This window comes from Nannospalax galili, unplaced genomic scaffold (assembly GCF_000622305.1).
Source record: "Nannospalax galili isolate Female #2095 unplaced genomic scaffold, S.galili_v1.0 scaffold589, whole genome shotgun sequence".
Lineage (NCBI taxonomy): Eukaryota > Metazoa > Chordata > Mammalia > Rodentia > Spalacidae > Nannospalax > Nannospalax galili.
Genome location: NW_008360324.1, coordinates 510,972 through 530,512, shown reverse-complemented (window position 1 = coordinate 530,512; position 19,541 = coordinate 510,972). Strand labels below are relative to the sequence as shown.

Here is a 19,541-nt window from a genome sequence, read left to right as displayed (position 1 = left end):
GCAGCAACCAGCAATAGGGGGCTGGCGGCAACTGGCAGTAGTGGGAGGGGGAGTCTCTGGTGATGTCTGGAGCATGAAAAGGTCAGCTCTTTCTCAGTAGTTAGAATTATTTTACTTCTTACTTCCTTGTTCTGAATATTCTTCTTTAGTCTGGGGGATTTGGTTAAATCTACTTTAACCTGGGGGGTGGGCTTTAGTTTGATTCCATCAAACTGATGAGTCATTTTTCAATCCTCCTTTGTTTTTGTTTTTGTTTTTTTTTTAGATAGAGTCTGGGTCTTACTATGTAGCCTTGGCTGGCCCAACTTGCTGTATAGACCAAACTGGCCTAGAACTCACAGAGATCCACCTGCTTCTGCCTCCCAAGAGCTGGGATTAAAGGCATGTGCCACCACACCAGGCTTTAGGCTATTTTTTTCAACTCAAGTTTCATGCTGAAACCTGAAGGCAGATCTTTAGGGCTTAGAAACAACAGGAAAGAGACTACATTTACTTACAGGACAGGCAAGGCTCCTTCATTGGAATCACAGCTTGAGCTGAAGGAACTAGCACTAACTAAACTCATCATCTTGCATAAATATCTTGGCTTTAGTGACCCGGCTAAAACTACTTTCAGTGCCTGAGCTGTCAAGAAACACAAAAGGAGAGTGAAAGAAATACTTAACTGCAGTGGGCAATATGCCATGCTAACACTGGATTATGGTCTTGGATGAAACTTTTTTTTTTTTTTTTTTTTGGTCTTTTTGAGACAGGGTCTCCCTGTAGCGCCAGCTGGCCAGGAACTCACTATGTAGACCAGGCTGGCCTTGAACTCACAGAGTGCTGGGCTTAAAGGCGTTCACCACCACGCCTGGCGTGGACAAAATATTTCTTAACTGATCAGCACGCACGTAGAGTCTGACTCAAAGCCAGCAAAGGGTACAGGCATCATCATGAAGATGGAAATGCCAACCTTCTCGTCCTATTCTAACTTTGCATCCAATATATAAAGGCTTGTGTGGCGAGGTATGGCTTTGTTTGGTTTTGTTTTTGAGACTAGGTCACAAAGACTGGGCTGGCCTAAATGCAAGATCCTGTTTTGTTTGCCTCCCAGGTACTGGGATTACAGTCAGATTATAGGTGTGTGCCATTACTCCCTGCTGCGGAGTCAGTGTTTTAGCAAAAGCAGCTTTCAGGTTTTTGCAAAGTAACCAGATAACTGTTATAACCCACATTTCAGCAAACTAATGGTAGGTTCATAATATACTCTTTCATATGTAGAACTAGTTGTGTCTGACTCACAGGTTAGATGTCTATGTGGACTCCAAAATAAGTGACTTTTTAAGTTTTTTTTTGTTGTTGTTCTTTTTGAGTCAGGGTCTCCCTGTAGCCCCAGCTGGCCTGGAACTCACTATGTAGACCAGGCTGGCCTTGAACTCACAGAGATCTGCCTGCCTCTGCCTCCCAAGTGCTGGGATTAAAGGCGTGCGCCACCATGCCCGGCCCAAAATAAGTGACTTTTAAAAAAATTAAGAACAGATGAAGATAGAGTGATTAATTAATTAATTGTTTGGATCTTTTTTTTTTTTGGTCTTTGAGACAGTGTCTCCCTGTAGCCCCAGCTGGCCTGGAACTCACTCTGAACACATGAGGAAGTGAAGTCAGTATTTGAACACAGCTAAATAAACTCATATGCATTCCAGCCCCACCTTCAGCTGAGATTATGCTCTACCTGCCCCCACTTCTGCCCCCACACTTACCAAGCTCCCCTCACCTTGAAGCCCTCCACATACACACACACACACACACACACACACACACACACACACTCTACCTCACAAATCCTACTGAGACAACTTTCTTACTGTCTAATCTGTTCCTTCCATTTTCTCCATCCTTCGGTCAGTGCCACAGCAGAGTTCCAGCCAGTCTCCTAGTTCCCAGTTTTCCCCACCTTTGCTCCTAATACAGAGCAGAAATTAATCTCTTTAGCACTGATTAGATTAAGTCATTCTCTAGCTTAAAAACCATAAAGACATAATTATCCTTAGGCTATGGATAAAACTCCTTAACATCCCATATACTGTATCCACAATATTTTTGTCTTACATTGCCAGTCCTCCAACCTACTACCCCAAAACCTTTGCACCTTGCTTCCTGGCTGAACAGTTCACTTGTGGTTGTTTGAAAGCTCCAAACTCTCTCTTTCTTATCTTAGAAGCTTCTTATTTTTTTATTTTTTGGTCTTTTTGAGACAGGGTCTCCCTGTAGCCCCAGCTGTCCTGGAACTCACTATGTAGACCAGGCTGGCCTTGAATTCACAGCCTCCCAAGTGCTGGGATTAAAAGCATACACTACCACGCCCGGCCCTTAGAAGCTTTTATACGTGCTTAGAATAGCTCCACCACATCTTTCATTTTCTTGGCTTACTTATTATTACCTGGCTAATTTGTTCAACTTTCTCCCCTCCTCTCCCCTCCCCTTCCATCTCCCCCCTTCTCTTTCAATCTTATAGCCCAGGCTAGCCTGCAACTCACTATACAGTCAAGGATATCCTTGAACTCCTAATCCTTTTGCCTCCATTTCCCATTATTTAAAAAAAACTTATTATTTATGTGTATGATTGTATTACCTGTATGTATGTAAGTGCACCTGTGTTGTGCAATGTCTGCAGAGGTCAGAAGAGGGTGTTGGATCCCCTGGAACTGGAGTTACCAGGGGTGGTTAAACTCCATGTGGGTCTTGGGTCCTCTTCAAGAGCAGCCAGGGCTCTTAACCACTGGGCCATCTCTCTGGCTCCCCATTTCCCAAGTTCTTACAGAAATGAACCACCTCACAAACCCCTCGTCCCCACCCCTTCTTTCTTCTTTCTTTCCTGGTGCTGGGACTAAAACCCTGAGCATTGTGTATGCTGGGACCACTGAGCAACATTCCAGTCCATGGCTAATTTCTATTCATCCTTTATAACTCAGTTTGGGTAATACCTTATTTTGGATTATTTCTCTAAAAGTCTCTATTACAACGTGAACTTACTGTGAACAGATGTTTTGCTCAATGTTGGATACTCCAAACACAAGAGCTCACGAGTTCTGTGGACTTAAAAGATTATTTTGAAAGCTCAGTATGGTAATGCACACCAGCAACCCTAGCACCTGGGAGGCCTAGGCAGAAGGACCTTGAATTCAAGACAAGAGCTCAACAACCGAAAGACATAGGATAAAAACATGATATGTTGCACGCCATTAGTCCCAGCACTTGGGACGTAGAGGTAGGTGGATCTCTGTGAGACAGAGGCCAGTTTGGTCTACAAAGTGAGTTCTAGGGCCAGCTGGGGCTGTAGAGAGAGACTGTCTCAAAAAGACCAAAAACCGAAAAAGAAATATACTTTGCCTTGTTTTAACTCTAAAATCCTTGGAATTGCTTGAGTGTAAATAGTATCTTTTGTTATTTTAAAAAGCTCCAGATCTTGCATAATACACCCGAATCTGTTGATGATAAAGGCCCTGGACAGGGCTACCAGCCGCAAAGACCTTAGGGTAGGAACTTTCAGGCCCACCCACTGACTTCCGGGAAGCTGGGAGGGGCTGATGATAAAGATCTTTGAAAACTCAGGGAACAAACTTGACCTACTAGGTTAGTATTGCATCTACCTTGGAGGAGAGTGGTGGACTGCAACGGACAATAGTTCCAGTGCTCAGGACTCCTTGAGTACCTTCCATCTGGCTAATTATTCTCTCTCAAATCCTCTGTAAACTGGTAAGTGTTTTTCCTGACTTCTGTGAGGATGGTAGCAAATTATCAAAGACAAGGTAGCCCCAATTACAGGTGGACAGTCAGAAGTACCAGAGGCCTGGCCTCATGTTAGAGTTGGCCTCTGAAGAGGGGACAATGTTGTGGGATTGAGGTCTTGATTTGTGGTGATCTGCTGTTAACTCCAGTTAGGTAGTACTGGTGCATTAATTTTTTGACACTCTATCGACAAGAATTGATCTATGTGTGAAAAAACAAACCATGCATATCTAGTGTTAAAAGTGTTGTGCGAGGCTGGATGTGGTGGTACAAACTTGGAATCCCAGCACTTGGGAGATGGAGGCAGAAGGATCAGGAGTTGAAGGGTCAGCCTGGGCCACAAGAGACTGTCTCCAAACAACAAAACCAAACCAAGCCTAAAGTGGTCTGTGTGAGCCCAGCACAACTGGGCACCTGTAGTTCCAACTATTCGGGAAGCTGAGGCAGGAGGATTGCTTGATCCCAGGAGTTCAAGACAATCCTTGGCAGCATTAAAAAAAAAAGTGTTCTGTGTGGCAGTATACAAAAACAGTGTTTCTTAGAATGAATCAATAAATAGACACTTGAATTTTGTAATTGCTGAGTGCTGAGGGGAAAGGTTGTATTTCCTAAAGCTCGACAGGAGAGGAAAACGAATGTCTTCAGACCAGTTTCATTGTCTAATTCCTTTATCCTCCCGCTGGTTAGTGCGTCTAATGACTGTTAATTAGCAATGGTAATGTTAATTAGCAAGAATATTGACTAGGGTCTGGGAGACTCCTGGACTGAGACTTGGGTCTCAGTTTTAGTCTGTTCTCCTCTCAATGCCAAGCACTTCAGGAAGAACTGGTGGGTTTTTTTTTTTTTTTTTTTTTAATGTGTTTGAGACGGGATCTCTCATGTATCTGAGGCTGGCCTGGAATTCAGATCAGATCTGCCTACCTCTACTTCCCTAGTGCTGGAATTAAAGCACCTGCCACCACCTCCTGCAAGAACTGGTGGGGTTTTTTTTTTTTTTTGGTTTGGTTGGTTTTTTGGGGGTCTTTGAGACAGGGTCCCCCTGTAGCCCCAGCTGGCCTGGAATTCACTTTGTAGATCAGGCTGGCCTTGAACTCACAGAGATCCACCTGCCTCTGCCTCCCAGCTCTGGGACTAAAGGCATGCAACTACCATGCCTGGCAAGCACTGGTCTTTTAAAGAGATAAATTAGTCTGCATCCTCAATTCAAGGAATCAAAACCTTAGGAAAGAAGAACAAAATGATTCACGCTTAAAAAAAAAAATCCAGAATTGACGTAACAAGTCATCTAACCCATTTTCATCAGGAATGCTAGAGCGTTTTGTTTGTTTTTTTGAGACAGGGTCTCACTATATAGACCAGGCTGTCCTCAAACTCATAGAGATCTGCCTGCCTCTGCCTCCTGTGAGCTGAGACTAAAGGTGTGTGGTATCCCGCTCAGCCCCATCTGCATATCTTTGATTCAGTATCACTTAACTCCAGTTGGCACTGGGCATGGTGGCACACACCTTAATCCCAGCACTCAGGAGTCAGAGGCAGGTGGATCTCTGTGAGATCCAGGCCACCTGTTGTATATATTGAGTTCCCTGCTAGTTGGGGCTACAGGGAGACCTCATCTCAAAAAAAGCAAAAAACAAAACACAAGACAAAAAGGCCAGCTGCTTGTGGACCACACCTTTAATTCAAGCTCTTGGGAGGACATTATAGGCAGGAGGATCTCTGAGTTCCAGCCAGCCAGTCAGGGCTACATAGTGAGATCTTATCTGAAAAACAAAAAAAGTTTTGTTTTGAGATGTACTTTGTACATTTGTACATTTGAGATGTACTTTGGATTGTTTGTTTTTTGTCTTTTTGAGACAGGGTCTCCCTGTAACTCCAGCTGGCCTAGAACTCACTATGTAGACCAGGCTAGACTAACAGAAATCTGCTTGCCTCTGCCTCTGGAGTGCTGGGATTAAAAGCACTCTACCATGCCCACTTGATAACAAACCCTTTTGAGATGTGTCTTTGCAAATACTTTACTCCAGTGTATGGCCTGTCTTCTCTTGACATCATCATTTACAAAGTAGGTCAGTTGTTTCTTAGATTATTTTGGTGTTGTATCTAAAAAGTCAACACCATATACAAAGCCGTGTGTAGATTTCCTCTTGTTATCAGTTAGGAGTTTTATGGTTTATTGTTCCTTCATTTGAGAGAGTGTTTCACTTTATTTACCCAAGCTGATTGCCAGCTTCTGGGTTCCTGTGGTAATCCTACTCCAGCCTTTTTGGATTTCAGGCAGGTGCTACCTCACCTGGCTTTCTAAGAGTTTTATATTTAGGTGTATGGTCCAGTCCTGTATGGTGTGTGTTATGTATGTGGTGCTGGGGTTCAGACCTAGATCTCCAGGCTGCTTAAGAATCCAGTCTGAGCCGGGCATGGTGGCACACGCCTTTAATCCCGGCACTTAGGAGGCAGAGGCAGGCGGATCTCTGTGAGTTTGAAGCCAGCCTGGTCTACATAGCGAGTTCCAGGCCAGCTGGAGCTACAGGGAGACCCTGTCTCAAAACACCGAAAAAAAAAAAGAAAAAAAAAGCAGTCTGCACTCCAGTTCACTGATCCATTTTGAGCAAATTTTTGCAAAAGGTTAGACTTTTCGGGGTGGGGGGGCAGGGTGTGGAGGAATGTTCAAATATCCAGCACCATCTATCAAAAAGTCTGTTTTTCACCTTTTCTTTGGTCTTTTTTTTTTTTTTGGTGTTTTTGAGACAGGGTCTCCCTGTAGCCCCAGCTAGCCTGGAACTCGCTATGTAGACCAGGCTGGCCTGGAACTCAGAGAGATCCACCTGCTTCTGACTCCCAAGTGCTGGGATTAAAGGTGTGTGCCACCACACCTGGCTCACTCTTTTTTTTTTTTTTTAAAGTATGTTACATATTTAATTTTCAGTTTGTATGTATATGAGTATATTGCACGCATGTATGTAAGTGCACCGGTGTCATGCAATGCCCAAGGAGGTCAGAAGAGAGCATCAGAACTGGAGTTACACTGAACCCGGGTCCTCTGCAACAGCAGTCAGTTCTCTTAACCACTGAGCCATCTCTCCAGCCCTGTCTTCTTTGCTTAATTATCAAAGAGCAGTTGACCGGAGCAGACTTTAAATACTCTTATTAGAAAGTGACTAGGAAGCCAGGGTGGTGGAACACCCCTTTAACTCTAGCACTTGAGAGGCAAAGGCAGGTGGATCTTTGAGTTCCAGGCCAGCCTGGTCTTCATAGCTAGTTCCAGGTCAACTGGGGCTATAGGGCGATCCTGTCTTTAAAAAAATCACTAGGTGAAGCTTTACATGCATTGACTAACTGATTGTGGCAACCATTATTTAGTAGCAATATATACATGTTAAGTCACATTACACACCTTTTACATTTATATAATTTTGTTCTTAAATCATGCCTCAGCATGCTTAGAAAATACCAACTAGTTTTTTGTGTGTGAGCGTTTGTGTTCATGCACAGTGTGCATGTGTATAAGGGGTCCAGAGGACAATGCCAGGTGTTGTTCCTTGGTAGCTATTGACTTTTTTCTTTTCCTTTTCTTTTAAAGTATCTTATTGATTTGGGCATATGTGTGCCATGGCGTGCTTGTGAAAAGTCATTTCCAGAGTCAGTTCTCCTCACCATGTAGGTCCTGGGCACTGAACTCAGGACATCAGGCTTGGTGGCAAGTGCTTTTACCCACTGAGCTATCTCTCCAACCTCTGAGCTTTTTAAAACATTTTCTGTTTTTGAGACAGGATCTCATTAAGTTACCAAGGCTGGCTGACCGTGGACTCACTTTGGCTCAGGCTGGCTACCCTGAAAGTAGCTGAGATTACAGGCTTGGGCTGCCAGGCCTGGTATAGGTGCCTCCTCCTTTTCCTCCTCCTCTTTCTCCTCTTCCTTCTCCTCCTCTTCTTTCTCCATCAATAAAAATAAGGACTTGTGGGACTGGAGAGATGGCTTTATGGTTAAGAGTGGCTTGCTACTTTTGCAAAGGACTGGAGTTCTATTTCCAACACCTGCTCTTCTTCCACTATGTGGGTCCTGGGGATCTTTAGGCTTGGAGGCAAGTACCTTTACCTGCTGAGCCATGTTGACGAACCTTGTTAGTTATTGCTTTGAGACAAGGTCTTTAGTCCAGGTTGGCCTCCAACTAATAAATCCAAGGATGACCTGGAACCCTGTTCTTGCCTTCCCCTTCCAAGTGCTTTAACACCTCCAGGCCTGTAATACCACACCCAACCCAAGTGAAGAAACTTTAATGTCTGTCTACCCGAGGATTTGCAATTCAGTCTATCTGGGGAGAAGAATCTGCACTTTGCAACTGGTGTCCTGTAGTCCTGGCTCAGGTGGGTTTACCAATTGCAGGCTTTCTTACTTTACTTACTGTAGCATTTCTCAAAATTAAGCAGCTATCTGAATCTCCTGAGGGTGGGATTGCCAGATAAAGATGATCTGGTAAATGTGAACTTCAGTTAAACATCAGAATTCCTTAGAATATGTCTAAACACTGAATGGTTTGAGAAGTCTGTTTATCTGAAATCCCTGTGTACCTTCAGGCTGAGCATGGGGAAACACTTTCAGATTAGTGGTTTAAAGCTTTCTTCTGGCAGGTATTTGTGATGATTATCTATTTTGGGAATTTCAAAATACATGATTGTGTTGAGTTTTTTCCTCCACTACTAATTCTTGTATTGACCTCAGAAACCAAGACTAGAGAATTATAAATAATCTTTCATATTTTTTGCTTCATTTCTCCCTTTATTTTGGTAGGGTTTTGGGTTTTCGTTTTGTTTTGCTTCTTTTTTTAATACAGCTAGCTCCAGTTAGCTGGCCTGGAACTGGCTATGTAGACCAGACTGGCTTCATCTCTCACGGTGATCCCCTTGCCTCTGCCTCCTGAGTGCTAGGACTAAAGGCCTGCACCACGGTGCCTTGCTCCCTCTTAATTTTTAAGCCTTTTCTCGGCTTTCATTTTTTTAATTCCTGACACATAAGCACCACCACATGGACAAAACTGGTATCTTCCTCTTTTTTCCTCTTTTCTGTACTGGAGATTGAAGTAAGGGCCTTGCATATGCTAGGCCAATGTACTGTGCATGCCCACCCTCCAGACTACATTTATTTTTTGAGATAAATAACCCAGGGTGGACTCAAACTCACCTTCCTGCCTTAGTCTCTCAAGTGCTATAAACTCAGTTTTAAATCATTGGTTTTTTGTTTTGTTTTGTTTTGGTGTTTTTGAGACAGGGTTTCCCTGTAGCCCCAGCTGGCCTGGAACTCACTATGTAGACCAGGCTGGCTTCAAACTCACAGAGATCCGCCCGCCTCTGCCTCCCAATTGCTGGGTTTAAAGGCTTGTGCCACCACGCCCAGCTAAATCATTGTTTAACCATCTGTTCTGATAAACTTCTGCGCACATGTGTGTGTGTGTGTGTGTGTGTGTGTGTGTGTGTGTGTTGTTGTCTTTTAGGGGTTTCTAAGATAGAGTCCCACTCTGTAGTCTATGCTTGCCTCAAAATGTGATACTCCTGCCTTAGCCTCCCAGCGCATGCTAGACAAATGTTCCGCAAATGTCCTATCATGAGCTATATATATCACTAGGCCTAACCCCCCTTTTTTGTGTGTGTCTTATGTAGTCCAGGATGGCCCCGACTTTGCTATGTAGCAGAGGACAATTTTGAATTTCTCATACTCCTGCTTCTACCTCTCCAGTGCTGGGATTACAGGTGTGCACCGTCACACCTGGTTCATGCAGTGCTGGGGACTGAACCCAGAGTTTCCTGTGTTCTAGGCAAGCACTCTGTCAACTGAACTACAAGCCCAGCCTTCTTTGTAGTTTTAAAATTTGGAGACAGAGTCTCGCTAAGTTGCCCAGGCTGGCCTTGACCTCACTCTGTAACTCAGCCAAGCCTTGAATTATCAATCTTCCTGCCTCATTATCCTGAGTAGCTGGGATTACAAGTGTTCTTTATCAGGCCCAGTTTTTCTGGTTTTATCCATTGTTTTCAGTACAATGAAGTTTCTACCAGGGCTCTCTCCCTCCTCTTCCTTTCTGCTTTTTTCTTTCTTTCTTCCTGTTTTTTTTTTTTTTTTTTTCCCCCAAGCCCTCTTTATAACAATTAAAATCTGAAGAAATAAAGTAGGGTACTTGGGATCAACCTATAGAGTTGTTTTCCAGTCTGTTCTGACTGTCCTTTTGCTAGAGCTAGTTTCTGGTGAGGGTGAAAGGCAGATTTAAGAAACTATTGCTTTGCTTAAGGATTTGTTGGGAGATTGATGGATGGCCTGACAGTTAGGATTTGGAGAACTGCAGGAGAGGGAGCCTGGCGGAGACCAGGCAACATGAGGGGAGGAGGTTCTGGAAGAAAGAGCCAGTCAGGAAGGGCTTAAGAAGGGAGTGGAGAATATACCGCCTGTGTAGGCCGCCTGTATGACCTTTCTACAGACATTGTGTCTTTGTGAGCTGACTGCAGAGGCCATTTGCAGGCAAAGTATATGCGAATGTATGTGTTGCTTCTTTCAGATCATGGGTCTGTGTGAACTGCTGACTGCAAGAAACAGGAATGGACTGTTGAAAAGATTTTGCAGTCAGAGTGCTTGTTTGTGGTCGTGTGGTATGTGTGATTGACTTTTTGCCAAATGCACTGTTCTGGTTCCAGCTCAGAAAGGTTAGTGGAAATCTAACAGATTAAGCCAAGACACAACAAAGTCAGAATTTAGAAGAAAATACAGGGGTGATGTGCAGTGGAAACAGAGAAGCTGTTGCGACAAGAGAGAAAAAGGAAAGGAGGTTTAGAGAAAGGGAGCAGGACAACGAAGAAGGTAAATAATAAATTCTTTCCTTTGGAACGAAGAAATTCTTGAGGGGAAGCAGCACGTGCTTTCAGACATGGGTGCTGAGCACCTCTAATTCTCCTGGTACTGAGGAGAGATACTTTATCTCCCCCATTTGTTTCTGGGCATGCTTTATGTCTTTTTTCCTCTCTTTTTTTCCTCTCTATCCTTTTTTTTTTTGAGACAGGGTCTCCCCCAGATGACCTGGAACTCACTATGTAGACTAGGATGACCCCAATCTCACAGAGATCTGCCTGTCTCTGCCTCCCAAGTGCTGAGATTAAAGGCATGTGCCACCACACGTGGCTTATTTTTATTTTATGTGTATGAATGTTTTAGTCTGCATGCATGAAAGTGCGCCCGTGTCGTGCAGTGCCCATGGAGGCCAGAAGAGGACGTCAGATCCCCTAGAACCAGAGTTATGAATGGTTACTAGCCCCTATATAGATGCTGAAATTCAATCCTGGGTCTTCTGCAGGACCAGCCAGTGCTCTTAACCATTGAGCCATCTTTCTAGCCCAATGCTTTATATCTAAAAATATGGGTATTACATGTATAATTTGGTTACACCAGAGGCTGTTTAAAACCTTAACAATGATTGAGGAAGAAGTATTACCAGTTCTTAGGGAATTAAAAAGAAGAGAAATTTTTTTGCTGTTGGTGTAAGAGGGCTGTTACGAAGAATAGAAGGGTATTAGTTTTGATCTAGGATTCAGTGAACCACATTAGAGAACTGTTTGCTGATTAAAGTAATGTGTGAGATACATGATTTATTTCTAAAGCAGAGATATTAGAATACACCCTACTTCTGCATTCCAAGAATTGTTACTGCTAGTTTATTAAAGTTTAACAGAAACCACCTACACCTGGAATGAGATTTAACTCAATCAGCTTCTAACTTTGGCTAGGTAACCACAGGAAGTATAACTTACCTGGATGTGGGTTGAAGAGAGAAATTGGGATTATTACAGTTTTGTTGCCAAAACAATAGCTATATTTTTAATTGCAAGTTTCAACTATTGTAATAACTCCTTTAACCAGCATTCTGGTCTTTATTATTTATTTTTATGTATATGAGTGTTATGCCTGCATGCATGTAAGTGTATCCCTGGCATGCAATAACTGAAGAGGCCAGAAGAGGGTGTCAGATCCTCTGGAACTGGATTTACAGATTGTTGTTAACTGCCATGTGGGTGCTAGGAACCAAATCCAGGTCCCTTGCAAGAGAAGCCAGTGCTCTTAACTGCTGAGCCATCTTGCCCCATTGTTCCCTTCAGGTTTTTTTTGGTCTTTTTTGAGATGGTCTCCCTGTAGCCCCAGCTGTTGTGGAACTCACTATGTAGACCAGGCTGGCCTTGAACTCACAGAGATCTGCCTGCCTCTGCCTCCCCGAGTGCTGGGATTTAAGGCATGTGCCACCACACCCAGCGTCTTTGTTTTTTTTTTTTAGAGCTAGAGTCTCCATGTAGCACAGTGATCCTAGAACTCACTATATAGACCAGGCTGGCCTCCATCTCACAGAGATCTACCTGCCTCTGCCTCCAGAGTGTTGGGAGTAAAAGCATGGGCCACCACAGTGGAATCAAAATCTTTATTTTTCAGGTTTGCCTTTCTCCCCAGGGCTTTCCTGGTGTTTTTATCAACAGAGCAGAGGGAATCTAACTGGATGCAGAGATCGGGAAGCAGGTCTGGGAAAAAGCAGTTGAGAGGCAGACAAGGAAGTTCGGCTTCAACTGTTTCTTCCCTTGGGCTACAAAAGGCTGACTTAAAGCCTTTCTGTGCCTTCTCTCTCTACTGTCCACTGTCTCTAGTGGAGAGTCTCCACTTCCCCACCTTGAATTCCACCCTTCCCTCATTTGTCCCGTGACATCATTCTTCACCAGCTGAGGACACTGACCTACTTTCAGTCTTTCTGTTAGACACAAATCTTGGTTTTTCTACTCAATTGGGCTTTTTGCTAAACCCCTTCTGTTCCCCACATATCTTTGGGTCATCTTCCACCTTGAAATATTTTGTGGTCTCAGAAAATAGCTTTCATATCTGAAAAGTAAAAGCTACAATGATAAAAAAGCTTCTCTGACTTTAGCAAATTCACTTTTGACTTAAATGGATTTGTTTTTCATTCATCAAAACAATCTATACATACCTGAAGAATCATGCACACATTGAATCTTTTTTTTTTTTGGAAACAGGGTCTCTCATTCTGTAGTCCTGGCTGACCTGGATGTTACTATGGAGATGAACCTGACCTCAAATTCAGAGTTTGCTTCTCTTGTAGAGCACCTGGGCACTTGCACCCACAATTTGTTTTCCCATGTCTGTAACTCCAGTTCTGGGGGATCCCACATTTTCTTCTAGCTTCTGAGGGCACTGCACACATATAGTGCACATACATATATACAGGCAAAACATTCATACATATAAAATAAAAGTAAATCTTTTTTAAAAAGTAGAATAAGAGTAGCAACACTTGGCTGTGCCACTTACTCTGTGACTTTGGGAAAGCTACAGAACTTCTATGTGTTTACTTATTTCTAAGAAGAAAAAAATATTAGGGGCTGGAGAGACGGCTCAGCAGTTAAGAGCACTGACTGCTCTTGCAGAGGACCTGGGTTCGATTCCCAGCACCCACATGGCGACTATGAACTGTCCTTAACTCCAGTTCCAGGGGAATCCGAAGCCCTCTTCTGACTTCTGTGGCATTGTATGACATGGGTGCACGCACATACATGTAGGCAATACACTCATGTAAATAAAAATAATAAATAAAATATTAAAAAAAAATACTCAAACCCAGTAGGGTTAGTAGAATTAAAGGGCTTAATGTGTGTAAAAATTCTGGAAAATTCCACTCCCTAAAATAAGCTTATTATGACCCTAGGGACAGAGATAAACATTTTCTAAACATTTCTGTGGTGCCTTAAGTCTATGTTCATCATTTCTTTGTTATGCAAGCCAGTATTTAACTTTGTTTTGTTTTTATTTTTGTTTTGTTTTGTTTTGACCGGGTCTCCCTAGTCCCAGTGTGCCTGGAAGTCACTTTGTGGATCAGGCTGGCCTGGATCTCACAGAGATCCCTCTGCCTCTGCCTCCCAAAGGTTTGGGTGCATCACCATGCCCAGAGTTACTATTTAAGTTTTGTACCCCAGCCCTTGGAGACAGCAGAATTCTAGCAATTCACACCTCCACTGATTTTCTTTTCTTTGAGACAATCTCATGTATTCCAGGTTGGCCTCCAACTCTCTTTGTAGCCCAAGACGACCTTGATCAGGTTTTCCAGGCTCCCTATCTCAAGTATTAGGATTGCAAGGCATTTGCTATCATTTGATGCTAGGAATTAAACTTCATTTCTGCAAGCAATCTGCCACTGGAACTACGTCCTCAGGCCCCGTTCATTGGTTTTCTTTTTCATTTTTCCTTCACTCTCTTGTCTGACTGCTGGGATAAAATGCAAACTGAAAGCATCGATGAAAGACAAGCTAAGAAGGAATTCTGGGATTCAGGAGTTGGTGGAAGAGGAAGCGCAGAGATGACAGTAAATAATCAGCTCAGCTCACTGTGTTTTGAAGCCAGGAGTGTAGAAATGATTTAAAAACAACAGGAAGAAATAGAGCAGTAAGAAGACGTTGGGCAGAATAAACTGCCTTTCTGGGCAAGGGGGATAATGACATGAACTTTAATGAATAGTCCCCCCCCCCATCTCATTCTTTCATTATAAAAAAGATGGCACAGCAGACCAGGACAATTATGGTGGTGCCAGCCCATTAGGATGCTTGAATTAATTAAATCTGTGCATGCTTATTAGCCATTCAGGGTGCTGCTGGTGACAGCAATAGGTGATACAACCCTTTACGTGGTTTGAATATTGTTTCTCTGGTTGTAATCCATTGGTGAATCTACCACATCAGCCCTGTTTTATTGCACCAACTGAGGAGGTCTTTTTCTCTTCTTCTTCTTCTTCTTCTTCTTTTCTTCTTCTTCTTCTTCTTCTTCTGCTGACCTGGAACCCACTATGTAGACCAGGCTTGCCTCGATCTCACAGAGATCCACCTGCCTCTGCCTCCAGAGTGCTAGGATTAAAGGTATGTACCACCATGCCTGGCTTTCCTCCTTCTCCTTCTCCTTCTCCTTCTCCTTCTTCTTCTTCTTCTTGTTTCCCCCCTTTTAACTGATATTACCTGTTATTTTAGAACAGAATATGTTGTCTTTTCAATTTTTTTACCCCATTATTTTTTCCCTAAGTCTTCCAAAATTGATATACTTAAAAATACTCCCATGAATAGGCAGTCAGGAACAGGAAATTATCACCAGTGATTTTAATCTCATTGTCTGAGTTTTCTCCTGTCGGGAGGGGACTAACAATATTTGCTTAACCTTACAAGGTTGCTGTAGGAATACAAGAAGTTTATAAATGTTGAGTGCTTTAAATAAACAGCAATTTTCATATGGCTATCTCATTCTCTTTAGGGCAATCTTGTGGAACTTTACACGCGCTTAATAATCACCTGGTGTGCTTATTAAAAATGCAGACTCGGGAATGACTTTAAATGCTTTGAGTGGCTCTGGAAGTGCCGTCACACACGCTGATTCAGGTCGGAGGTGGGGGCCATGAAATCCGCATTTTAAGCAAGCATCCCAGAGATTCTTGGGTGGTGGTGGTGTTCTTACAACCAGATGCAGCTGGGAGGGGGTTCGACACACCTTATCCGCCTAAGACTGATTCTGCCAGTGTGTGATCTTTCCGTTTCTTCCCAGACCCCTTCTCCCTTTGTGTCTCCTCTGGGCATTATTTTTGCATAGTTAGAGAGGCACTCAGTTTAATGTGCAGAAATGGAGAGGAGGGAAAGGAGGAGGGAAGTGGGAGGGGAAAAGCTAGACCTGCGTTCTAACTGCAGAGACTGTTGTTGTCTGGCTGGTTCTAGCCGGCTGACTCCTGCAGAGGAAGCGGGTGCAGAGGGGAGTGGATTTACCGCCAGCTGGGGCTAGTATGCCCTGTTGGTCAGAGAAAGGGTCTGACCCGACACACCCACTACCTTTCCTCCAGTCACGTGAATTTTGCAGTCATCATGCTAGATACTCCATAAAGACTACTGTTTTGGGTACTGGTAACCATCCTGGATTCAGAGACTATCTTTTTGGCAACTCATTTGTTGTTGTTATTTTGAACTCTTTATTTTAATCAAATCCTAGCTTGTGTTTCCTCATCTAGAACCGAAGAAAAGATTTGCAACATACAGGTCCTATAGACACAAAAGATTTTTACTTGACTTACATTACAACTACTGTTGCTGAGTGTGAATTAAGTTTTTTTGCTAGCATGTGAATTATGTTTTTTTGCCTATGTGGGTAGACACCTACTCACAGAAGTAGAATCAAGAGTTACTAGGAGGGCTGGGGAGATGGCTCAGTGGTTAAGCGCACTGACTGCTCTTGCGGAGGACCCAGGATTGGTTCCTAGCACCATGACAGCTAACAACGGTCCTAACTCCAATTCCGTGGGATCTGACATCTGACATTGCATGACACGGGTGCACTTACATGCAGGCAATACACTCAGATACATTAAAAAAATTAAAAAAAAAAAAAAGTCACCAGGAGCTGTGCCTGTGGTGGTCTAAACTGGTTACCTTCCCAAACATAGGGGGTTCTAGGCCAGCCTGGGCAATGTGAGATCCTGTCCCCCAAAACAAAGCAAAACAACAAAACAAAAACAGACTTGAGAAGCCAAGTGTGTTTCAGTACACCTGCAATTTCAGTCCTTAGGAGGCAGAGGCAAGAGGATCTTGTTCCAGGCCAGCCTGGGGTACACCCTGAGCCCCTGTGTCAAACAAAACAAACAGCAATAACAACCACAGACACAAGCAGAGAGCAATAGGGTTGGTTGGATCTGGGTAATGTTGCTAGGACATTTTTTTCCTCTTAATTCTTGCTTTCCTACATCTTCCACCATCAAAAACTTCTTGTATATCCTGGGCTGGCCTCGAACTTGCTATGTAGCTCAAGAGGATGACCTTGAATTCTTCATCTTCCTGCTTCCACCTGAGTGCTAGGGTTACAAGGATATGCCACCACAACTGGCTTTATGTGGTGGTAGGGGTTGAACTCAGGGCTTCGTGTACACTATGCAAGCATTCTGCCAACTGGGCCACATTCCCAGCCTCAAGACGTGTATTTCTACACAGTCAAATATAATTAATCCTAACATCTCTGAGGAGTTGTGTTTTGGAGACACATTAGAAGCCCCTAGAAATCTTAAGAGAGAGAGAGAGAGAGAGAGAGAGAGAGAGAGAGAGAGAGAGAAAATTGGCTCCCTCCCTTACAATCAATCCCATGGATACAAAAGGACCTCTGTGTTTACTCATTAACTCTTGATAACCTGCCTCAGGTAGGTTCCTTATTTTTATTGAGTAACTTTCAGATGTTAAATTACTGCCAAAGATCACAAATGTAGTAGAACAGGGGATCCACTCCAGGCAGTCTGTTCTCAGTCTCAGTTATGCCACTTTGCTTAAAGAGCTTGCAATACCCTGAAGGAAATCAGCACACTGGACAGATGGTGACATATTGATAATAGGGTGAGAAGGGATCACTGAATAGACATTGCCGGCTGAGGTGACTGAGAAAGGGGTGTGACCTGCAAGAAAGCAAATTGATTATGACAGGTAGAACACTTAGATCCCAGCCACAAATACTCCAATGTAACCCTTTTTGGAAGCTGTCCTGTTAGCTTCAATGTACCTAGGAGTATAAGAAAGGAAGTGTTTGGTTAGGGGAAGGATGAACTTTGACTACATCTCAGAGATATTACATACACACATAGAGTTTGTTTCATCCCCAAGAGCATGCAGTAAAAATAGAATTATTTGTACTATTTACTATCATACAACACACACACACACACACACACACACACACACACACACATTTTGTTTTCTGAGACAGTCTCCCTGTAGCCCTAGCTGGTCTGGAACTTGCTATGTAGACCAGGTTGACCTCAGTCTCACAGAGATCCACCTGCCTCTGCTTCCCAAATGCTGGGATTAAGGGCTTACACCACCACACCTGGCGTGTTACAGACACTATTTATTGAGCTCTTACTGTGTTGGGCATTATGATTGGGTTACTTCATTAATCCTTTTAAGTTAATAAAGTAGTGCTAATGAGATCTTTATTTTGTTGATGAAAAAACTGAGGTTTGTGGAGGTTAAGCAAAACCCCTTAGAGCTATTAAGTAAAACTGGGGTTTCAAATGAGATTTATCTAACTCCAGGAATGCAATATTATTTATATGTTGCTTTCCTAGAGGGTTCAGCTGACCTTAGAGTCTTCTGAAGATTATTAATGCAGTAGTTAAGCATGAGTTGGGGGCGGGGAGTGGTGGCACACACTGTTAATCCCAGCACTTCAGGAGATAAAGGCAAGTGGATCTCTGTGAGTTCAAGGCCAGCATGTTCTACATAGGGTGCTCCAGGACAGCCAGGGCACAGAGGGAGACGCTGTCTCAAAAATAAAGATAAAAATAGGGGCTGGAGAGATGGTTCAGCAGTTAAGAGCACTGGTTGCTCTTCAAGAGGACCCAGGTTCTGTTCTCTGTACCCTCACGTCTGATAACACTTGTCCTTAACTCCAGTTCCAGGGGATCCGACACTCTCCTCTGACCTATGAGTGCACTGCACAAGCATAGTTAGTTCACTTAAATATATGCAGGCAAAATATTTGCATAAAATAAAATTTCAAAAAGTCAAGGCAAGTTGCTTAATACCTTAAAAAATTGTTTTAAATTTTTATTTATATTTAATGTGTATGAGTGCACCCATGCAAAGCCCACAGAGGTCCAAAGAGAACACTGGATCTCCTGGAACTAGATTTATGGATGGTTGTTAACCACTATGTGGGTGTTAGGAACTGAACCATCTGTAAGGGCAGCCAGTGCTCTTTACTGCTGAGCCATTTCTCCAGTCCCTACTTAAAATACTTTGAAGCATTTCTAAAGGAAATATAAGACCATATCTGTCTAAACATATCAACCATGACTTCTCAAAGATTGTATGACTGAATCTATATACAGCAATTCTTTAAATTTTTCAGTCCCTGGGGCTCACATGTTAGAAGGAGAGAACTCAGTTCAGAAAGCTGTCCTCTGATCTACACACACACACACACACACACACACACAAACACACACACACACATACCTTGGCACACGTGCATCTCCACAGATAATATACACAAAAATAAATAATGTAACAAAAAAATAAGCACTTAAATTATACCTACTAGCTGGGTGTGGTAGCACAGAGGCAGGTAAATCTCTGAGATCAAGGCCAGCCTGGTCTACATAGCCAGTTCCAGACCATCTGGGCCTACAGATGAGAGACAGTCTCAAAAAGAAAAAGGAATATATACATATACTGAAAATGGTCTATTAACTCTATGTTTTTACTTATAATTTGCCTATAACATTTCTTTTTCTTTTTTGGAGGGGGGTTCTTTTTGAGACAGGGTCTCCCTGTAGTCCCTGGTCTCCCTGTAGTGGCCTGGAACTCACCATGTAGACTAGGCTAGCCTTGAACTCACAGAGATCCATCTAACTCTGCCTCCCAAGTGCTGGGATTAGAGGTGTGTGCCACCACGCCTGGTTGCCTATAACATTTCTTACATTGTTTGGAGTATTTTGCTTCATCTATGCTCACTCAGAAGGCTTTTTTTATGAAGATTAAACAAATTAATGCAATTTGTTATGCAAATATGACTACAGGAAAAATTCCAAAAGAGTATACCCTGAAAGCTGGGATTATCTATTAGAACTATGCTTGTGAGTGGTCTTTATTTTTACTTACTTGGCTTTTCAACTTTTTCTAAGTTTCCCTAGGTATATCTTGTTTATTTTATTTATTTATTTATTTATTTATTTATTTATTTAT

The 19,541-nt window shown here is 43.0% G+C and overlaps 1 protein-coding gene across 2 annotated transcripts in view; it reads left to right on the top strand.

Annotated features, from left to right (window-relative positions):
- The window catches only part of Rimklb (ribosomal modification protein rimK like family member B), a 125,374-nt gene that overhangs the window by 34,496 nt on the left and 71,337 nt on the right, over positions 1-19,541 (top strand). Inside the window, exon 1 of one of the 2 annotated variants that reach the window (XM_017796180.2) lies at positions 3,628-3,735. The exons of the other annotated variant lie outside the window; for it this stretch is intronic. The gene's annotated coding sequence lies outside the window, so the exon portion shown is untranslated. Of the gene's footprint in view, positions 1-3,627; positions 3,736-19,541 lie in introns of those variants that run through there. 2 annotated transcript variants of the gene reach the window in all.